Here is a 23,691-nt window from a genome sequence, read left to right as displayed (position 1 = left end):
GTGGAAGCGTTGTTTTCACACACATTTGTCATCTACAGTTTTGAAGCCTCATTTGCTAATTTAAACCTACAACTCAGGAGTATAACTGCAAGATTCACAGTTTTGAATCTACATTCAAATGTTTTTTGTTAGTCTGTAAGCATAGACAAATAATTTATTTATTTAATTATTTATTCACTTCCCAAGCTGATTAGGGAAAAAGAAAGTAGGCTGCTCTTAAGAATGTTTTTTCCAGTCAGTGCTTTCTAATAGATAAAAAAAGCGCTTTTTAAAGACTACGTGACTACACAAATAGCAGATTGTATTACTTTGACAACGAACAATAGTATAATATGATATTCATGCTCTAATTATCAGAATTTAAATACAGCAATATTGTTCTAAAATTAAAAAATAAGGGCAGCTTATAGGATATTCTTGTTACTCTTGACTGATTATTTCAGTCTGTATGATAATTAAATACCAGCATTGATACCTGTTGTTTGGACAAGAGAAGAATCTTCAACTAGTTCTACTTCATGTCATCCTGGCAGAGATCCTGGCTTCTTGTAAATCAATAGCAATGCTTCATTGACCTCACTTGAATTAGGATTTCATTAAATGAATATTTGGGGTAATTAAGGATGAATCATGAGACTCCTGTTTTTTGTTCTTAAAGATCACAAATTAGATCCATGAAGTTAACTGAAATATTTGTGTTGCTTTCAATAGATTTTAGTTCAGGCTTTTTATTTTATTTCCAAGCATTTATGTAATTTTTTCATGTTTTTTTTTTTTGTTTTTTTGGTTTTTTTTCCCCAAGGGTTTTTGGTTTGCTATAGTTCTTTCCCGCCTACAGATTTCCCAATGCCCTATATTCCTCAGTGAAAATGTAGACAATATTAAGTCAGACATGTTCAAATAAAGCCAAGTTATTTCCTCTCCTGCTAATTTGAATTTTAAAAAGTACACAGTGTTTTTTCTGAAGTTATGTCAGTCCACTGTTAGCATATATGATGGTCACTATCCCAATTTTAGACAAGAGAGTTTTGCTTTGGATTCAAATCTTCCTCCTCCAGATCTGCTTAGAACCAATTTAGTAACTTGGCCTTATATTATTTTCTCTCTCATCACCCATCAATTAATCTGGTCTTCCACTATAATCTACTTATCTTTCATTTTTCATTTCTTGCTTAGAGTGTAAAATCAGTACATTCCTCTTATATTTTTACTGACAATTTTTCCATTTCTCCCATCATGGGATCATTTAGGGTTGTAAGTCTGAGGGAAGAATTAGCTGAGAAAACTGAAGGTCTCTTTCCTTTTGGTGTATAAAAGGACAATTGATAAAATAAAATTTCCGGAAGTAGTCTGGACTTCTGCATATCAGTCTCAACTTTGGCTAAAGTTGCACTACTATTTTAAAAATAGAAATGACAAAAAGCTCATAACACTAATTGGCCATGGTCTTTCGGCATTGTTACGAGATAAACATATAATTTCAACACCGATGTCATCCTGAGAAGTTCAGTTTCTGGATAACAAGTTTGGGTCAGCAATGCCTGCTCTCACTGCTGCACCAGCCGGGCCCTGGGTACCACGTGAAGATGTCACTTCAGTAACACGAGGGTGCCATGGTGACATCTGAGCATCTCCCAGCGAACCCCCAACAGCTCTGTGGGATTTTGCTGTCTTACTGGCAGGGCGAAGAGTGACTCCTTGTAGAGATGGTTGAGAGAGTACAAACTTGGTCAGACTGAGACAGGAGATGAGAGATAGCCGTCTGCAACAGGAGCCTTTTCAGCTTCATGTGTGAAAACTGCAACGTAACTGTCACTTCTGCTCTTCCACCTCACAACACTCTGCTCTTCATGGCACCTGCTTTTACACTTGGCCCAGCACAGTTGAAGCTTCCCTCACACCCACAGGCACCAGAGCAGCTGCTTTGCCTCAGCCAATGCCTTGCCATGGCTGTGCTGACACCACCTGACTGGTGGCCCTGGGTAGACCTTCAGTGCCCAACGTGCTCCGACAGCTCTTGCAGAGCTGATGCAGGTGAGGGGCCAGCATCCTACAGCAAGACCCACTGCAGAGAGTGAGGACAACAACACCCAATTACAGATTTGGAAGTAGATAGTTCATATAGTTCTGGAAATGAGATGTTTGAATAATAAAGCTTTTCAGTTTTCATATCCTTTTATTGTTTTATTCACTTATTAGTTCTGGATATAAAATGTTGGGATGATAAACTTTTTTCTCTTTTTTTTTCCTTTTTTTCTTTTTTTTTTTTTTTTTAATATAAATGCCAGTTTATATTTATATCCAGTTTATATTTATATCCAGTTTTCTCAGCTGGAACATGGCTGGCATACAACAGATCATCTGGCCTAGTAAGCCTGATAGTAGGAAATTATTTCAAGTGAGCTGAACTGTTTCACCTGATTGGAACAAAGCAAAATTTTCTGATTTTAAGTTTTTCAATAAAACTGATGTTTCAAAATGGAAGTTCTTTCTCAGTGTAAAAAATGAGAAATAGAATTGTGTCCTATCAATAAGCCCTGGTGATGTAAGGAGATTGAAGGAGATAGGCAAGGATCATATGCTCATGAAGCATAGGGGGGAATACAGAGAGTGTCTGGCCACAGTCATCACCAAGAAAACTGAACTTATCTCAAGGCCATTGGCCTTTGCTTTATATAAATGGTAGTTTCAGTTAAGTTGATCAACTGGTTGTGTAAACATTTTTTTTCTTGAGTTAATTAAAAGAGTGTAAAAGAACTTCCTATCCACACAGATGAGCATGAAAGAGTTGCATACATAGCTGAGGCCAACATAAAATATAAGAACTAAACAACAGAAGAGATGTGAAGAGTATAATGAGTTTTAACTTCAGCCTATGTATTGCTTCCTGACTGTCTGGGAAGCCCAACACTGTGATAGTGATTGTATATACACCAGTAATGAGAACTATTTATGTATTGTGATTTGACTGCATATTGAAATTTTAAACACACACATATTGTGATTTCAGTATGTTGAAGTATCAATCCGTCAAATAAAAATCTGTTTTGGCATCACATATCTCCAGATAAGTAAACTTGGCATTAAACACTAAATCAACCCCATGTGAAATACCTAAAAGGACCTGGTTAGAAAGTATTGGACTCTGTCAGGGATCCACAGCCATTCACAACCAAAATCATTTTTGGCAAGCTGAGAGCTTGAAGAATATGTAAAGTGATTTAAATAGATCCAAAAGACGAGGAGAGAGTTTCCAGTGCTTGTTAGTGTAAAATTAAAGTCAAATAAAAATCAATCAATACATACATACATACATACATACATACATACATAAACACATTGACTACTGTTCTCAGAATACTGTAGTCAATTGGTGAAGTCAAGTAATAGTTTCCCCTTTCAATATTCATTAAAGTTCTGTTTTGCTATGGTGGTCAGCTGAAAAAAAAACAAAAAAAAACCAACAAAACAAAACAAAACAAAACAAAAAACCTATAAACAAACTACTCAGTAAAAAGTACATATAATTAATTTCTTTTTTTTTTTTTCCCCTGCTTTGGAAAGGAGAGAGAGAAGAGCTGTAGCCATTGCAGTGCAGCTTCTTCCTCTGCTTCATTAAAATTGCAGAAGCTGACAATGCCTTGCTGAATATTTTTAATCCAAACAAGGGAGAAATAGCAACAAAGTGAATCTTCAAACACCTCATAACTGAAATAATAATAAGGAACTGGCACTCAAAGGAGTACAGAAGTCACTCCCAGCTGTAGAAAACAAAACCATTCTTTGACAGCAAATTCAATAGTTGTTTTATATTCAGTCAGGTGTATCTTTTACATAACTAGTACATAGTTATTATTTTATCATACTTCATCCAGTGTAGAACACCACCAGGATCACTGCTTAGCTACTATGTATGGATGAATATACACAGAAATAAGGGTCCAGATTTGTGAGATTTGGATACCAAGTCACAAAATAAAAACAACTTCTGTAAGTGGTACTGAACTCCATATCTAAAATTATTCTTTTTTTGTCCTTTCCTCAGAGCCAACATGATTACATTTGCTAGCTAGCTACTGTAAGGTTTGACATAGGTCTTTTACAGGTACTCAAGATAGGCACTAGAAAGAGCTGAACAACAGAATAAAGGTGGATGAAGTCCAGCTTAAGCATTTCTTATTCTGATCTGTGCATGTATACTACAGATTACTCACTGTTGGAGAGTTTACATAAAGAACATCTATAGAGCATGACAGCATTTAGGAAGTTTTGCTACGTGTTCATCTTTTTTTTCTCCTTGTATATATGTATTTTTCTGGTTCTGTGTTTCTTATGGCCTGTTTGATAAGAAAGTATGAAGAAATGGTAGAATAAAAGTGTTTTTAAACTGCCTTGCTTTAGGATAGGCCCAGATAGAATTAGCTAACAAGTTTATGCCTCAGTTGCTTTCCATATGCAATAAAATATTGGCAAAGAAAAGCAGTAATCTGGAAATGACTTCAACTAAGAGATGATCTTCCCCAGGTGCTTTTAACTTTGCCTTTCTTCCTAGAAAGGCAAAGAATAGAATTATAGAACCCTTTGTGTTGGAAGAAACTTTTGAAGGCCATCTAGTCCAACTCCCCTGAAATGAATAGGGACATCCACAGTCAGATCAGGTTGCCTCGGGCCTTATCCAGCCTCACCTTGAAAATCTGCAGGGACAGAGCATCAATCACAGTACTGTGATAGCATTTTTTTCTTTGCAACTAAATTGTACTTTCTCCAATGTAATATTTGTGATGAATGAATGAATGAATGCCAAAATGAACCGTGCTCTCTGTTGTATCAAGGAAGATCAGCTACAGAGGGTCTGATATTTGAACATTTCATCTTTGGAGGACATCACTGAAAAACTAGTGATGACGTGATTGGCACAGCAAACCTGTAAGTTTTCCAAGCTCTCTCAATAGAAAAAGTTCATGCGCAATTGTAAGTATTCACTTTCCAAACAAAAATTCCTCTTTTATATCTGCACTGCCTAACTTTTCATCCTCTTTCATTTTTCTTCCTTTTCCTTTATCATCTTTGTCTTCTGTATCTTATACATGTTCCTTCACAAAAGTCTTTTTTAAAATGAAACTTTTTAAAATGTAATGATAAAGTGTCAACTTTATCACCACACTGCCTTGAAAACATATCACATTTCCTCAAGACAGTGTAGATAAATCCACATCAGTTCCCATCAGCTCCTGATACAGTTGCTTCTCCTCCTGTTCACACTCGTCCACTCTACTATGTTCCATTTCCTTCTCTCCTTTTCTCTCTACTCACTCACACATACTATTGGATATCCACAGATGACTTTGATTATTTGGTATGAGTTTGGTTTTACTAATTTGCTATTTTTTTCTGTCTCTGTCATAAGTTCTATCATAAGCTCTATCAAGATGTGTTGTATCTATATCTAGAGTAACACCTGAATTGCTTGTCTGCCTTATTACTTCTCATACCAGGAAAAGTGTATCACAGATTACAGAAAAATCTTCCCCACTTATCCTTTATTAGAAGTATGAGCAATTGGACAAGGCAGTCTTTTGTTCTAGTTTCACAAGTGTAGGATATCTAGGAAAGAAGAAACGATGTCTCTGCTTGCAAGTTCTTGCAAACATATTTTGCATAGTGGAAACAGTCATACATCCTTTGGCCTTCCCAAACATAATCTCCAATTCTACACTAACCTCTAGGAGCAAGCAAACCAGTCTGTTTGGTCAGCACTGTGATCTCTGATTGCTCTGAAGCTGCCAGTAGTGAGACCTCATCTAGAACTTATAAAATGGAGCATCCCTCTGTTCTTTTCTGAATCTTTTACTGACTATGGGTATTAAAGTTGAAAACAGTGAACTATGGTGGAGCAATGATATTTCTATTTATTATACCTTCACACTGTTGTGTCATGTGAAATATAAAATGATGCATGCTTATTTGGCAAAATATACATCCAGCTGACACCGCTTAAATATGAATGGTTACACAGTATTAATATTCTAGACAGAAAAGTTTTGTGATCTGGTCATGATCATTAGTTGATATCAGAAGTAAGGTCTCATGCTGTCTGTAGGGCGTGTAGACAGAGAAGCATACTTTTAGTTGAGAAATAGAGAAAGACAAGATTAGAATGTGTTGCAGACTAAGTCAAAGAAGAATGATTCATGGAAGATGAGAAGTTTTTGTTGCTGATTTTGTTTTTATTTTCCACTGACAGTCAATCACGAAGTTGACAGCTGGAAAGAGGAGGACATAGATTTTGACACTGACTTGCAAATTTTTGTATAAAAAGAGTGAGATAGTTCTATTTCTTTCCCCTTTGCTATGTGTGTTCCTATCTCTGTTTACAAGACCGTCTCACAGTGTTTTACAGATACAGAAAAGAGCAACTTGACAAAAATTTCTTTTGTTTTTAGTAAAACAGCTGCAATATTATGTCTTTATTTGATTTATGTTCATAGGACAATTTGGAAAACAGACACATCAGTATAGAAGAAATAGTATTAGATTAAAGCAAAAATATTGGATAAGAAACCATCTTTCATAAATGACCATTGCTCAATACACCATTGAACAAGAAAATATTTGTATTGCATTGCTGTTGTGCTGTATGGTGTTGTATTTTTTTAAGAAAACAGTAAGTACAAGTTGCAATTTGTTATTTTTTTTCACAAACATTTTTTCCAAATACAAAATCCATGAGTTCAGTATGATTTACATTTTAGGTGATCTGTAGAGTTCAACAGAATGTTTGCAAGGTTCATTTGTATTTCTTATTTTGCAGTGCTGCTATGGATCACACACAGATGTGCAAATCTAGACAGTAATGAGTCACATTTATACATTATTTGTTCTTACATAATAAGCCTCTTTTGCAAAATTACCTTTACGTTTACCTTTTTCTTTATTATCTTCATAGAATAAATGGAAGAAAAGGTAACTAGATTTAAAAGCAATGTGGACATTTGGATCATGCCAGATATTTTATACTCTATTTTTCTCTTTTCTATACAGACAGCTTTCTAGGTGTATTTTTAATTGTCTATTACTATGAATAATCTGTATTTTTCACCCAAAGAAATATCAGAGAACTATGTAAAACACATTAAGTTTTCATTAAAATATCTTCATGGGAATTACTTTTATGGAAAAGTTACCATTAGATTCTGGTAAACAAAAATCTTTCATTGCAGAGCCAAGCTAAACTTGACACGACACATGAAGCCAAAATGTAAACTGAGTCACTAGAGCTAACTACACATATATGAAAAGGAAAGTATGTAATATTCAAATACAGAATTCCTATGGCAAAATATTTTATATCCTGCCTATTCTCAGCTTCTTCATATGTTCCTACTAATTTACTATACTGTTTTTAGCCAGAACTTTGAAAACAAATATTTGAGACCTACAAACAGTCTGCTGTACTCAAGATGCAGAATAGCAAAAATAATGTAACATGAAAAGATGCAGTTCCTGGAAATACACATTACCATTTAGGATCTGTGAAATTTTCAGTCAAAAATATCCTGGCATATATGTCAGTCTGCTCCATTTTTCATCCTCTTATCTCCAACACCCCCACAGCAATTTTTCGAGTAATATATATAATTCAGAGAGATTATTACAACATAATGAAGCACTGGGGATTGAGTTGCTGTGGAATGCCTGGAACAGAGCAGGAAATGTGGATGGAAGAAAGTGGCTGTGCCAAGCTCAAAGGCAAGAGCAGGGAGAAAATTTCTTTGGTTTTGCCCTATACTTTTTACTACTACTCTTCAGTGCAACTTTCTTGCAACTCTATATCACTAGGAACAGCATTACCACCCAGAATTACCAACTGAAAGCACATAATTTGAGAAGACCTACATTTACTGTGGTATCTTGGTATCATGATCTTTTATGCCTGTGAAAAACAGCTAGTTTTAGTATTTTAAGTTGAAAATACTTGAGTTTGGATGAGAAGAGACCAGCTACAGCAGCATCAAAAGGAAGAAGGAAGGTGATAATGAAATATTACATTCTTGTTGAAAAAATACCTCAAGCCACTTTTCCTTAAATATGGCTACCATTATTTTAGTTTCTAATATTCTGTGGCTAACCAGAAAAATAATGGTCTGATACTACATACAGATGTTAATTGCAAACATCCTCATGAATTTCAGTGGGTTCTGAAAGTAGTTTTTCATGTCTTGTACCTAGTAGTTACAGTCACAGAATCTTGGCTTTCATTGGTGTACGGTTTCTGGAACAAGTTCTGGTGTGTTTTGATTTGATTTAGTTTAGTTTAAATTTTGTTCTTTTTTGTACCTGAAGATATAAACCTCGGCTCTGAGTTTTCCTTCTCTGTGGCCAAGTTATTTGTAAGGACTGTGCAAAGGAGTCACTGATAACAAAGATCTCTACCTCCCCTAAGTGTTTAGATTGTCCTTCAATTGGAATCCTAACAACCAATGACTTTTCACAAGAATGAAACTAAATTTATGGAGCCAGTACACTTTGTCATACGGAGAAGAAAAAACAAGTAGTAGCAATATGAAGGCAGAAAGTGAAGCAGTTCAAGGAAATGAATGGAGAATATATTTATTATAAAAAAAATGTCCGTAATAATCTTTAAAATTTAAACATGTGGGGGAAAAAAAAATGAATAGCTATTGCTACATGGAAATATATGGAGACCACATTCTTCTTTTGGAAAAGAATTGTATCAAATTGTAAAGGAAATAAAAGCAGTAATTTCCATGTCATGAGGGCCATATATAAAATTAGCTTTAACCCATCAATGAATAAATTTATTACGTAAATAACTTATTTAAACAACAAGAAAATAGTATTAAAATTCTTACTGGATAAATTCTTTGTTCCTCGTGTATTATAGTAGTTGTACTTCTTCCCTGTGCGCATAAAACCCTCACATTTAACCAGATACTCATAAGCAACTTGCTTACAACAACACCTATAAGTTATATTCACATCATGTCTTAGCAAGGCACCTAAACTAAGTAAATTATAGAAATCCATCCTGGCATGTAAGTATTATGACAGAGAAAGAGGAGGAAACTGATAATAGTCATATTATTGTTGCTAATAGAAACAGTTCAGTCTCATAAATTTTTAGTTTAGTAAAACAAATAGTAGTCTTATTAAAGTTACAGGAAATAAATCCACACATACTTTGAATGCTCGCATATTCTTAGAAAATAATTAATGAATTATGAAATCAGTTATGAGAAAAGTATATTAAAATTACTAATATCTTGCTCTTAAAAAGACATATATTGGCTGACATTATTTAAATTACGTTCTATATGATTTTTAAAATATGTTTTTCTTCTTTTAATGTTACTCTGTATCAACAGTGCTTTCTAACAAGAATGCATTAGCTAATCCTTCTGTAGTTTTGCATTCTAACTGCATTTGTGATTTTGTAGTAATGGAGTGATTTTGTCTGTTTTTATAAAATACATTGGTGCATTAAATAAATTCTCAATCTATAGTTGAAAACAAAAATAATTCCATCATTCAAAGTCTCAAGTGTGTAGCAACATGTAAAAATATGAGCTAAATATCTGACAACACATTTGAACTATTCAAGTGTTAACTAGTTACAGAAACATATTCAAAAATATTCAGATACAGAGTCCGTATCCCCTACCATATTGATCTGTCTCATTTTTACCACAAGTAAACCTTATAGAAAACTTATCTAGGTGGACGGAGATGTAAAGTGTTGAGAAGTGGTTATCATTTTATAGTCTAAAGGCATGCTTTCGACTGTCCTATATTCTTTCTAAATTCAATGAAATTATAATACTGTATTTCAAAGAAAGAACATAAAACCACAGGGAAGAATACTGATGAAGAAGATGAAAAGAAAAGGATATTGTGTCGCAGTAAATCCTATTTCATACTTCCGATGTAAATATTTCACAGTAATAGAACACAATGTTTTCTGAAAATTATTACAGTGCAGGAAGAATTTGGTGTGACTTGATGCTTGACATTTTTCTACTTCATAATTGTTTACAGTTTCTTATTAGGAACAATGTATTTCTTAATATATGTAACTTCTCCACTTAGATGTATATTGTTCACTACAACTCAAGAGAACTTTTGCATGCAGAGAATCAGGTTGTGGGAGAAATGTATAGTTTCAAAGATAAATTCAAGGGTATTCCGCATGCACACATGTATATATATTGTGCATACATAGCCTATTTATGCAAAAAGAACATTTTTATCATGGGAAAAATGTTTGGAATGCACTTTGCTTCATAAGTAAAATATCACAGCAATTCATCAATCTGTTTTTCTTCTTGGAAACTGAATCTCTGTTGAGTTACACATTGCAGAAGTTCATAATCCAAACAACAGCAGTGTCACCATGAAAGGGGAAATTCCAAGACTTTGCAAACAAAGCCAGCTTATTAACAAATAAATAAATAAATAAAACCATTTGTTCCTAAAAGTAAAAGGACTAAAGTTCCTTGAATGTTAAAGCTCAGTAAAACAAGTCTTGGAAATAAATGTTCATGTACACTCAGGAGAAAAGAGAAAGATTGTTGGCTGACTAGCCTTAGCTGATATTTCTATAAATGAAGAAGTTCCTCAAAATATTATGAAAGTCTTCATTCAAAAGCTGCAATGTAAAAAAGCATTCTTCTTAAACAGATGGAATTAAATGTCTTAAAAAGCAAACCTGTATATTTGTTGTTTCTTTTTTGTTTTAGAATGCATTTAAACTTTTTTTTTTTTTTTTTTTTTTTTTGCTATGGACAAATGCATTCTTTCTTTCAGATGTGGAACATGCAAAATTCCAATAATTTTTGCAAAAGATAATTTAAAGCTCATTTATTCCATTGCCTTCCAGGCAGATTACTTGTTCTATGGAGTTTAATGTAAAGTTCTCAAAAGTAATCAAAGAGGAAATTCCAACCTTAAAATGTGTGATTATAGCAGACATTTGAAAACATGCTCCAGAGTAACTGCTGGGAAGTAGGTTATAATAATTCATCTATGCTTGTATGAGTGATTTTTTCTTTGGAGTAAGAAATTATGAGATGAGTTGCTATACTTTTCAATATCAGTGCAACTGATCTGCACCGTCTCTGTGCTGCATACCTATAGATACCAAACATTATTTCAACACTTCAAGTTCTTGGTTAGTAGTAGTAGTAGTAGTAGTAGTTTCTGAAATATTTTGTTCTGCTTTTCCTAGTAATATTTCTCTTGCTGCTCTTAAATACGTTCATTCTATTTTCTGGAAATAAAGCTCAACAGGCTTTTTTAGGGAACAGATAATATTAGCCAAACTGAATAACATTCTAATATCTCTTTCTAATATCCCTTTACCTAGTGATTTCCTGATGTTGGTTTTTTTCTTTTACACAGAAAGGAAGTCATCTGTATAAACTGATGACCCCCGATAGTTTTAATACAGAATAAAAGTAAATTAAATTTGAAAACTGAGATAAAATAAGCAATTGTGATGTCCTGCTTGTCATACTATGTTACTTAGTAATGTAGAGATCATTTGAGTTATTTAATGCTGGAAAATGCAGGACTGTAGGTACATGTGAAAGTCATGGAATGACTTATGCTCATACATGATAAAGAATTCTTCATTCCCTGGTGAATTTTATCAAACATTTCCTGAAGAAAATTCTGTGAAATTTTCACTGCTAGTGTTAATTTGTTTGATAAATAAAATAGAGAAAAGGATATATACCTCTGTACTGCTTAGTAAAAGTTTCAATTTAACCCTATTTGGTACATTACTGATCACATCAACTTTTTGTAGAGACAAGGCCCCTACTCCATTTCCTCTCAAAAATAACATGATAAAAAGTACTGGTCTCAAAAGTAATGAGATCTTCCCTGACAGAACCCAGACTGTGGAGAGTCAGCAGAATATCTCACCTTCAGATGAGAAATCCAAGAGACTACACATAGAAATATATTGATTATACTGACTTGACTCAGCCATAGAGAGAGACTTCATGAGCCTTATTTTGCTGTTTTACCATCAACAGGACCATTTTCATTCCTTCTTCAGCAAAGAATGAGATGTGAGATAACATGAAAAAGCTAAAGCTCTTTCGTAACTCCCCATTTTTGTGATGAACGTTATCTCAGTTATCTACCTTCTATTCAGACACAAAAGAAAGAATAAAGTGGAATCTCAGAGAACTCTCTCATATCTAAGAAAAGTAATGCAGTTTGATAATTCTGGAAAACAATAACAATTTGCCTGGGAAAACCAACAACGTATTTTCACCAAGGCAATGAAGTCAATGCCTAAGAGAAAAGGAAGAAGAGCTCATGAAATTATGAGAGTAGAAAAATGAGTTTTTGGGGTTTGGTTTTGTAGTAAGTAAGGAATTCTTAGCAGTGGTACTACAGTTGAAAGAATGATCTTGATTCTTCTAAGCAATCATTTCCACTTAAGTCTATAGAGAGACAAGATGTTTATTACTTGCATATAAATCTTATTGCTGCTTTTGGAAATCAGCAAGTAAATTAAATACTTAAAACTGCTTTCCATCTAGGTATAAATGCACATATCTATCTATCTATCTATCTATCTATCTATCTATCTATCTATCCATATCTAATCCATATCTGTATGAGGGCCGCTTCAAAATTAATGTGTCCATTTCATTATTTTGGCCTACAACATCAGAGACAGATGTTGATGGTATCACAGTAGAGGTTGAATCTTCCCATCAGTATTGCATTACATGACAGATGGTAGCAGTGGGGCAGTCTGACAAAATGGCATCTGATGTGGAAGTGCATATGAAGCAAAAATGTGATTGAATTCTTCCATGTGAAAAAAAAAATGGCACCCATTGACACTGGCTGACCTTTGCTGAACATTTATGGTGACCTAAAAGTGGATCTGAGCACAGTGACAGAATGGGTAGTGTGTTTCAGCATTGGTGACAGCAATGTGAAAGACAAGCCATATTTTGGATGACCATGCAGATTTTTGAGTGTGGCCTGAAGGCTGCTGTTCAATGCTGGCACAAATGTACAGCTAATGACAATGACTATGTTGAAATACAGTGTTTTGTAGTGGAGCATTTGCTCTATCAAATAGTGTTGTGCTCTTTGTTGTAGTTTCTATGCAATATAAATACATATTTTTTAGTACATATTTATAATTATTTCATTTCTAGACAATGCATGTACAGGCTATGTTGTTGCACATACTGTAGTGAAGTTTTTCAGACTTACATTTTTTGTAGCAGATATGAGCTATTATCACAGAATCACAATACTGTTGAAATTGAAAGGGACCTCTCGGAGGCTATCTGGTTCAACCCAACCTGCTCAAGCAGAGATGGCTTTTGAAAGTCTCTGAGGAGGGAAAGTCCACTCCAGGTGAAATTTCACTAATATTCAAAAAAGAGGAAAGGATCGGCTTTCTTGACCTATTGGCAATACTTTGCCTAATACAAACAAAAATGCAGTTAGCTGCCTTAGCAGCAGGGGCACACTTCAGAATCATGTTTGAGCTGGTGTCTACCAGGAGTTCTAGGTCCTTTTAGGCAGAGTTGCTTTTTGCCTGGGTGGCCCTCAGCATGTGCTGGTTCCTGAAGTAATTTCTCCCCCAGTGCAGGATTCTGCACTTATCTTTGCTATACTTCATGAGATTTTTGTCTGCCATATTTTGTCAGCTATATTTGTTGTCCAGTGGTTGTAATAGATTGCTTGTGTAGGAGCTGCATGCCTTAATAAAAATTCAATTTATACTAAGAAATTTCTTGCTTCTTGACATAAGCATAATATTTTAATATATTTGCATCTATGAAGAGAATATCGGATCTGAGTAACAGTAAGTTTTGATCCTAGATATAGGTTCACCAAATAACTGCCACCCCTCTATATAGGAAAAGAAAATAAAACAAAGAATTTGTTCAGTGTTAGAAATTATGTTTTAAGAATAGATCTAAATTTGTGCAAGGTGTTTGACACTTTAGTGACATTCTTGTCTCTAAATTGGATACAAGGATTTAAAGCATGCACCACTCAGTGGATAAGGGAGTGGGTGAATAGCTGTACTCAAAGAATTACTTGCTGACCAGTAGGAGGGCAGTGATGAGTGGCATTCCTCAGATGTTTGTATTGGGACTGGTACTATTTAATATCTTTGTTGGCAAAATGGACAGTGAACACAAGTTACTTGGTGGCACCAGGCTTTGTGATCAGGTCAGTGCACTGGCATACCATCCAGAGGGACCTGGACAGTCTCAAGAGATGAGTCTCTGTGAATCTTATGATGCTCAAGAAGGCCAAGTGCAAGGTACTGCATTTGTGTCAGGGCAATCTCAAGCAGAAATACGGGTTAGGTGAAGAATGAATTTAAGGCAGTCCAGGGGAAAAGGATGTGGGGATGTGTGTTGATAAGATCAGCATGTGCTTATACTGTGCAATTGTAGCCCTGAAAGCCTATCACATTCTGAGCTTCATCAAAAAAAAAGCGTGAAGAGGTTAAGAGAAGTGATTCTTCCCCTCTTCTCTACTCTCAGGAGAATCCATCTGGAGCAATGCATCAAGCTCTGGGGCCCCCAATATGAGAAGAACTTGAACCTGTCGGAATAAGTCTAGAGGACCATAAAGATGACCAGAGGGCTGGAGTACTCCTCCTTTAAAGAGAGGCAGAGAAACAGAGAAGGCTCTGGGGAGACCCTACAGTGGCTTTCCCACATAAACAAGGGCCCTACAAGAAGGTTGGATAGGGATTCTTTGTCAGGGAGTTTAGTGATAGGACAAGGGGTATTCACTTTAAACTACAAGAGGGCAAAATTATGTTGAATGTATAGAAGAAATTATTTAAACAGAGGTTAGTGAGTTCTCTGGGAATAAGTCACTCAGAAGCTGTGACAGACGCATTCATGGAAACATTCATGGAGCTTTGAGCAACCTAGTCAAGTGGAAAGTGTCCACGTGCATGACAGGGAAGATAGAAATAGGTGATATTTAAAGACTCTTCCAACCCAAACCATTTTATAATTCTATGATTGGAACTGAAACGATCTAAACAAAATCATTTCCATTGTGAAATTAGCAAAATTCTCAGCTGTAAGTGTGTGATCACTCTTTCCATACCTTATATTTATTTTGAACACCTCATTTAGCAGTCTTCAAAAATAGTATTCAAGGAAATCTTATTATATCCCTCTTTAAGTTCTTTTTTCTGTAGTATTTAATGGAAATTAGACAACATCATTAGCTAATTTACTGTAGTATTTCCACATTCATTGTCCACCTTCTACACATAGCTTTCAAAGTAAATAGTTGCTCGTTCAAACAAAGTGCTGTACCAAAAAAATATTTAAGTCTTTGCTTTATCAAGAATAAATAAGGCTGAGCTATTCATTTTAAAATGTGTGTCAGTGTAGAAAAATTAAGAGCAAACACTGTGAATAGGAAGTCTTCAGGATAAATGCTTCTGCAGTAAAATTTCGTTAATTGTTTTATTCTTATGTTCTGGTTTTCTTTCAGTTTCAAGGTTTTCCTACAGAGTATAAGATAAAACAGAAAATAGTAAAAAGGGCAACTTTTTGAAATTACTGTAAATTAAGCAGCTCACAGGATTGGTAAATCCACTCATTTTGTGTCTCAGTTTAACTAAAATCAAAGAGAACAGTAGACAGCAGATCTGAAAGACCAAGTTGAGTCTCAGAAACTGGTCTTAGCTGGAAATTCAAGTTCGTGACACATTTCGTGATCCTGCTGGAGATTCTTTGTTGACAGTTTTGCAACAGTTAATGAGTTGCATAAAACATTTTGCAGTTTGAACTTTCTTCACACATCCAAACTGCAAAGAAAAAAGCACTCTAGTGAGTGTACTTTTTTCATCTGTCTTCTTTGCATGATTATCAACACTGAAGTACGAATTGGAACAGGACATGAGACAAGCGTAAGAAGACTGAAGAGTGGAAGAAGGAGGACCATAAGAATGGGAGGATTGCTACAAAAAAACCTTGTATATCCTACTCACTGGCATTCATACACCTAACCACATATGGGGTTTATGCGTTAAACTAAAAGTACTTGTGTATTGCTCTTCTGTAAAAGGATTCAGAGAAAAATCAATTATCTGATCTTATTTTCATTTGTAACTTTAGACTACTTCTAGTAAAAACAAAAATAAAGATAAAAAAATTTCCAGAGGAAAAGATATCATTCATTACATAACAGGTATCATATCAGCTAAGTCATTTTTTATCAGTTTTGAAAATCTATTCATTTAATAATTTTGTAACTTAAAACTCAGAGCAGATAAGGCATTGAAGGAAGAGATTTTTTTTTTTTAATGTTTTTGGGTATGAAGAGAAAATGAAAATAAACAAAATTGGATAAGAATTCCTGTATTTTGTTTTAATATCCGTAGTCTGAACTTACTTATTATATGGACTTGTGGAATGAGGTAGAAGAAGGGATCTAGTCTGTGGTATCTAGTTCTAGTAATGAATTTGTTTGTTTTATTTTGCCTCTCCAGATAGATCTTAGTAGAAGTCACCATGACATTCGGTGCCATGTTCTGAAGCACATGCTGACACATTTATGTGGAAAGTACAGAATAATTCTTTTCTTTTCCATTCTCCTGGCAAGATCAGATTTTATGCTTTAATATACTTAGCCTGTAAGATATTTATGCTTTTTATCATTTATTTTGCTGCCTATAATTTTTATCCTTATATTTAAATGTCTGCAGTCAAATAAATGGAAGTTTCCTAAGCTTTTGAAAGATCAGAGGTCATTTCCTCCCATGGCAGCATTGTTTTGTTTTTGTTGATGTTGTTTCACATTCAGTAGATACAGTGATACAGTAATTCTTCAGTGTTATCTCATTTCTGAAAGCTGATCTGGTTCTTTTCTAATATAACCTTTGAATTCATTCCCAATTCCTTTCAAAATCAAGTAAGAATTTCACAATCCTTTGTGTACATTACTCAATGTTAACTAACTCCAGTATACAAATAATTCATCAAGATTTGAATCTAATATCCAAAAGACCATTACCCTGCACTATCAATCTGGATTTGTTTGTTTTCTCTTTTTCTTTTAAGTAATGCAAACTTGTCATTAGATTCAATGACAGCAGAGGTAAACTCTTTATATGCCCTTTCCTATTGTACATGTCCAAGACATTAACAAAACAAGATTTGTGAATAGATAAAATTGGGTATCAAATGCTTACATTTTCATATCATATATAAGGATATGTAATGTAATTATTTTTGTTCTAACCATCTCTAAAACACTGAGAAGAGTGAACATTTCTTTCCTACCAATAAAATTGATTGGTAGGAAATTAAAGAAAACACACAAAGGATGCACAAAATACATAGCTAAATATATGCATACTTCTTTCATACATAGTCTTCAGAATATACTTACTCAATTTGGAAGTGATCCTATATTTTTCTTGGATCCTGGTTGAGAAAAATCCCTTTAAAATATTTAAGAAATACTTTACATGTGGATAAAATACCTGTGGAAAAAAAAATATTTTTTTTTTTATCTAATATTATTATATGATATTTTAATACAATTGCCTATGGCTCTTCTGGTATCTCCAAATAAACAGCTGAGAATAGAGATAGAGCAGTATAAACATTAGGGAAGATTATCTGGAGAGAAAAGACTTTCATTTGAGCTGTAAATAATACAACTTGCTTGACCTTACTTTAGTCCCTACTATTTAATCCTGAGTCACTGGGAGAATGTGGCTTGGAATTGAACTCTGATTGACAAGTAGCCTTACACTGGGGGAACATGGAAAACTGCTGAGGAAACAAGATCTTATATGAGGGAGTCGGCTGTGTGGTTTTGTCTGTGATGATTAGGATAACCAAGAGGCAGACAAGATTAGAGTGTTGCACAACCACTGCAAACAGTCAGGTTAGAGCCCCCAAAAGATCCTCTGTCTGCTTTTAAGGAGTTTTCAACTATTGTTGTCATATTGCAACTCTAAAGTACCCTTACAGTAGGGGAAGGAGAAGGCTATACTCACTTTGAAGGTTTCCACACAGCAGTTTCTCTGCATGTGTCATCTACGTGCTCAATGTAATCCACCTCCTGATTCCCAGCATAACTGTCAGCAGGTGTAAAATAGTGTGCTGTGCAAATAAACAGCGATGTCCACAATTAGATGGATTTGTCACAGAATAAGCTGCCATTTATCTGCAGAAACTAGTGTACGTTTATAAATGTGGAAAGAGAGAATGTGCCTGTATGAACAGTTTTAATAAATTATCCACTTCCAGTTGTTCCTCCACAGGATGCCTTTGAGAAATGTGCCGAAACAAGCTATTGCATTCCAGGTCAGTATTCTATGAACATGGGAGTTTATATTATAAACAAATTCCTCTGATGGAAGAAAGATTTGAGGTGAGTAATGGTGATAATGTCTTTATTTAATAATGAATTTAGGGTGCATTTTCTTACAAATTCAAATTTGATAGAGAAAGTAGCAATCTTGTAACACTGGAAGACATTTCAGAGGACTAAAAAGAGAAGAGAATTTTTGTTGTGTGTATTTAGGTTTATCTTTTTGTAGCCTTTCATTATTTTTCATTGCTTTTGTGGGGAATTAAGTCAATCACATTAAGAAGTTATGGAATTCTATGTGCTTTACTTGGCAGGCTTTCATACAGCGACTTAACCTAGCTAACTTTAGTCAATGTTTCAACTTTACCATAAATCATCTAAAGGACATCAGAAAGGCATAAGATATAGAAAATACACAAAGTGTTCTTTTCCCATGAAACTTGATAGCTGTTCTAGGTTTTTGTTTTTTTTTTTAATTATTATTCTGAGAATCCAGTGATTTGACAAGTTGCAGTATGGACTATATTAATTTAGTTCACATTCTGTTTCCTAAAAATTGTCACAATTATTATAGAAAATATGTGAATTTATGATTTGCACTTCACATTTTTTTTCTCATTCAGCTAGATAAAGAAAAATAATGTTTTCTGATATCACTGTCCAACCAAAAATACTTCACAAGAAACAGAAAAATATGTACAATCCACAACAGTTTTGAATCCATTTGTGTTTAAAAGATGTACCATTTGATTGGAAAAATAGTTGATCAATTGATTATTTGATTGATAAATAAATTGCTCACAGCCAGAGGATTGTAGTCAATGACTCTATGTCCAGGTGGAGACTGGTCACAAACTATATCCCCCATGAGTCCATCTTGGGACCATTGCTCTTCAACATCTTTCCCAATGACATAGACAGTAGGATCGAGTACACCCTCAGCAAATTTGCAGATGACGCTACGCTGAGTGGTGCTGTTGATACAATGGAAGAAGGGATGCCATACAAAGGGTCCTGGACAGGATTGAAAAAAGGGGCTGGCTGGGCCTTAAGGTATCTTCCAACCCAAGCGATTCTAAGTTTCTATTATTCAAAGGGGAATTCATATTTAGCAAGAATTTACATTTGTAGCATCTAGAGGAAAAAAAAATATATGGACAATATTTCAGTAACTATTATTATTAAAATTGTTTATGCAGTTATTAACATTATAGAACATCTGAAATACAGAACATATCAGAGTCAATATTTAATATACAGGGGAAAGTACATGTAATACTATCAGGCTTAGCACATCTCTAGGATGTGGTAAGCATTCAGTTTTAATGGAACCCATTTTGGCAAAAGTAGACATTAGCTTTTAGGAAGAGGTCAATTTTCTGTAACTTTTCTGTGCCTAATTTTCTGGATTTTCCACAGACTTATTGAGATATTGGTATGTAGTATAATGTTAGTGTAGAGTCAGACATATCCCAGCTGTGGGTTTGTCTTTGAGACAAATAACATGCAAAAAGAAGTAAACAAAACTGACAAAAATGGGTATGTAGACAGTCTCATCATTGCAGTAATTAAACATTATTTCTGAAACCAAATCCCAGTAAGTAATCCTATTATGTCTTCTTAAAGATATTAAACTTTGCTTACGCATTTAAGCAATCTTACTGGAGTACATTACACTTAAAAATACTTATGTATTTCTACATTAATGTTGGAATTATTTTAGCTTTAAGAAGTTCAACAAGGAAAAGTGGAATTTCCTGTACGTAGAGAGGAACAATCCCATGCACAAGTACATTCTGAGGACCACAAGTTTAGAAAGAAGTCTGGCAAGAAAGAACCTGAGGGTCTTGGTGGACACCAAATTGGACAGGTACCAGCAATGTACCCTTGCCACAAAGAGTATCCTGGGCTGCATTAGGCAAAGCATTGCCAGAATTTTGAGGAAGGTGATTCTTGCCTACTTCTCAGTACTGGTGGGGCCATTCCTGGAGTGCTGTGTCCAGTTCTGGATTTTGTAAGTAAGCAAGATATGGATGTAACAGACAGAGTTCAATGAAGGGTCATCCCTAAGGTGGTTAAGGGAGTACTTCTGCTATGAGGAAAGTCTGAGAAAGCTGGGACCACACAGTCTATGTAAACGAAATCTCAGGGGGATCTCACCATTGTATATTAATACCTGAAGGGAGGTTCAAAGAAGATGGAGTCAGTCTATTTTCATGTTACTGTTGTCCAGTAACAGATCAAGAGACAATGGGCTGAAGCTTGAATGCAGAAGGCTCCATCTGAACTACAGAAAACATTTCTTTTTGCTCCATCTTTAATTTTATCATAGCAGTAAATGGAAAGCCTTTTTCCTTTTCCTTTTCCTTTTTCCTTTCTTCTTCTTTCTCTATTTTTTTTTTTTTGTTGTTGTTGTTAATAAACATTTTCAGCCACTCCTCCACTCTTTTATTATCTTTCTCCTGTAGCCTTAGGTACCTACTTTTGTATTCATATTTAACATCATTACAGATCTTGTCTAACCAGCTTCTTAAGGAACTTTTATGTGGCATCTGTTAAGCTGGAATGTTCAAAAATACTTCTGTAAGAAGTGCCAACTCCTAATTAATGCCTCTAGGGAATCAGTGTCGCTCTCTGGGGCACTTTTGAGCATACCACCTGTGGATTCTGTTTCCTGGTATTTGCTTCTGCACTCTGTGAGGGTGAAAGTATACATAAATTTTTGTTTGAGAGTCAAACTTTAAAATGTCTGCCTTAGCAATTTATTTTTTTAATAATCTCTTTGGACCTGATCCAGCTATTTTAGTAAACATGAGCCAAAATTTACATTGACTTCAACAAGACTACCCTGCATTTGAAGTTATTTGTGAGTTAATATCTTTTCCCAGATTGGAAATTTAATTGTAGTGGTTTCATTAGATTAATCATTAGAAGAAATTTGCTGATAAAATATTTTAACTTATACTTCTAAATGGTTGATGATAATTATAGCATTAGGCCCAAATTTTCTGCTTTACCAAAATAATAGAGTACATTCTTTGAATTCAGAATTTATGTACTACTGGTTCAATATGAGGCATATTGAAAATAAAACAACAAATGACAGAGTCTGTTAGTTTGAAAGGGAAAAGATTTTAACATTTTCCTAGAAGAAGGAATACAAGTTCAGTGCCAAATAAAGAATTTAGATTAATTTTGTACAGTTAAAGTAATATCAGAAGCAATAAATTTAATCAGTCAATGCAAGATAAAGTCCTTTTTCTGTAGGCTTAAAAATATAAAGTTTAAAAATAATTATGCGTAATCTTTCTTATTACATTGTGCTACGTACTGTGCTATTCTGTATGACAGGTATTTTATTCCTAAAAGCATTCAACATTCTGCTTTTTCTTCATTAATGCTCACTCAGACCAATTTTACAATGGTAGAAAAATTTTCAGGACAATATTCCACATGACAGAAAATTAAGAAAAGATAAAAAGAGAGAGAAAAGGAACTACAACACAATTTGTTAAAAAAGTTAAGATCTGAAAGTGATCTCCAGAAATACTAAGGGGGAGAGGATGGGACAGAGCTATGGAAGAGACTTGTTCTAGAAAGCATATAAGCAGAAGACAAATTTGCAAAAGCTTGGCTTTTGGAAACTTTTCCAATGCAGAACACCAGGAAAATAAAAAATAATAATAATAATAATAAAAAAAAACCTAACAACAAAAATTGGATAATAATAAAGGTTTCAACTGCTTGTCTTATGTCATAACACTAGAAAATTAATTTTAAAATGATGTAAATATTCTGCAGTCATTTTCAGTCCTGTGTAACTACTAGCTCATTGAAATATATCTACAGGAGGCATAAATCAAAGAAGCTGCGAGTTTTTTCTTCTGTCTCAAATTATCTGTATATAATTTCATGAGTCTAACATTCATCTATACCATAACTATACTTTCCAATAGTAAAACTTGCAAATATTTCAGTGATTTGTGTATGTTTACATTCATGTTTAACCTGGGCGCATTCAACTATTTCTGAGCATACCTTACTGACATAATTTGAATTAAGTAGTATTCAGATATTGTATCTGTATCTTTAAACATTTATATTTCATGTTCTAAAAAATATATTTACTTTGAAAAAATTAGCATTACAAGTCGTAATCCTACATCATAAACAGCATCCATCTCAGCGGAACAATGAATAATCTAGTCTTTCCTAATATTTTCTGTTGTATTTGTGGTAATAGTCATCTATCTATTTTTTTATTTACTACTATTTAGTTTTCATAACTTACTGGCACTGTTTAATCAGACAAAACCTTAACACTGATGAAGTTCTAATTTATCAAAGATGGCACTGTTTATGTCTCATAATACCTTATTTTCAACTGAGTTTTGTGTTTTCAACTCTGTGTTAACGCAAAAGTACGACAGAGAAAAGGGAAACAGGAAAGGGCAAAGGAGAAGGCAGGCAAAGGGTGAGATAAATGAAAAGGGAAAAGGAAAGAGAAATCCACAGCTTTAAAAAGACGAAATTGAAAGGACTTGTGCTGCTGACAGCTAACAAGACACTTCCCCTACACTGAGCCTTCCTGCAGTCTCTAGAATATTCTCCAAGGGGACAAACTTCCACATAGTTCTCACTGTAGAGACATTCTCTGAAAACAGCCGAGACAATGTTTTCCTTAGTCTGCTCAAATAAATGTACACGTCCTGTACCATATCAAACTTTACTATTCTTAGATGCCTTGTTATATTTTAAATCATCCTAATAGTCATTCTAATCCAGATATCCATTATACTCCTCACTTTCAAAATGCCAAAATTTACCTTTATACAGCCAAAACCTTGGCCTTCTAGAACCACATGTATGTACTTTATATGTGTCTGTTTTGCATGGATTTAAAATGATGAAATACTGTGGGTTCACAGGAGGATACAGAAACAGTTTTTACACTGTTTTTGATTCACCTGGGATTTCACCAGGTTTGCTTTAAGTGTAGGGTTCAAAGAAAACTTCAGTGATGCTTTCCAAATTTGGGTTGGATGAAATCCAAAACCATAAATCCTTCATCCTTTGCAGACTTATTAGACTACTCTCCTATGCCCTGCAAGGTGGTACACTCAGAACTCCTCTCTGCCACTTTAAAAGTTTGTTTGAAGTAAGGCCAAGATTTAGGGTTGTAATTAAACTTAGGATTTAAGGTTGTAATTGAAGCAGATTCGGTCATAATTTATTGTGAATTATTTTCTGAATCCTAAAAGGTTGTATTAGACCTTACTGTTAGTTTGCATGCAAGCCATTAGAAGGAGGTGCGAAGAA

Source organism: Tympanuchus pallidicinctus, unplaced genomic scaffold, assembly GCF_026119805.1.
Source record: "Tympanuchus pallidicinctus isolate F22 unplaced genomic scaffold, pur_lepc_1.0 scaffold74, whole genome shotgun sequence".
Lineage (NCBI taxonomy): Eukaryota > Metazoa > Chordata > Aves > Galliformes > Phasianidae > Tympanuchus > Tympanuchus pallidicinctus.
This window is presented reverse-complemented; position numbering follows the sequence as displayed.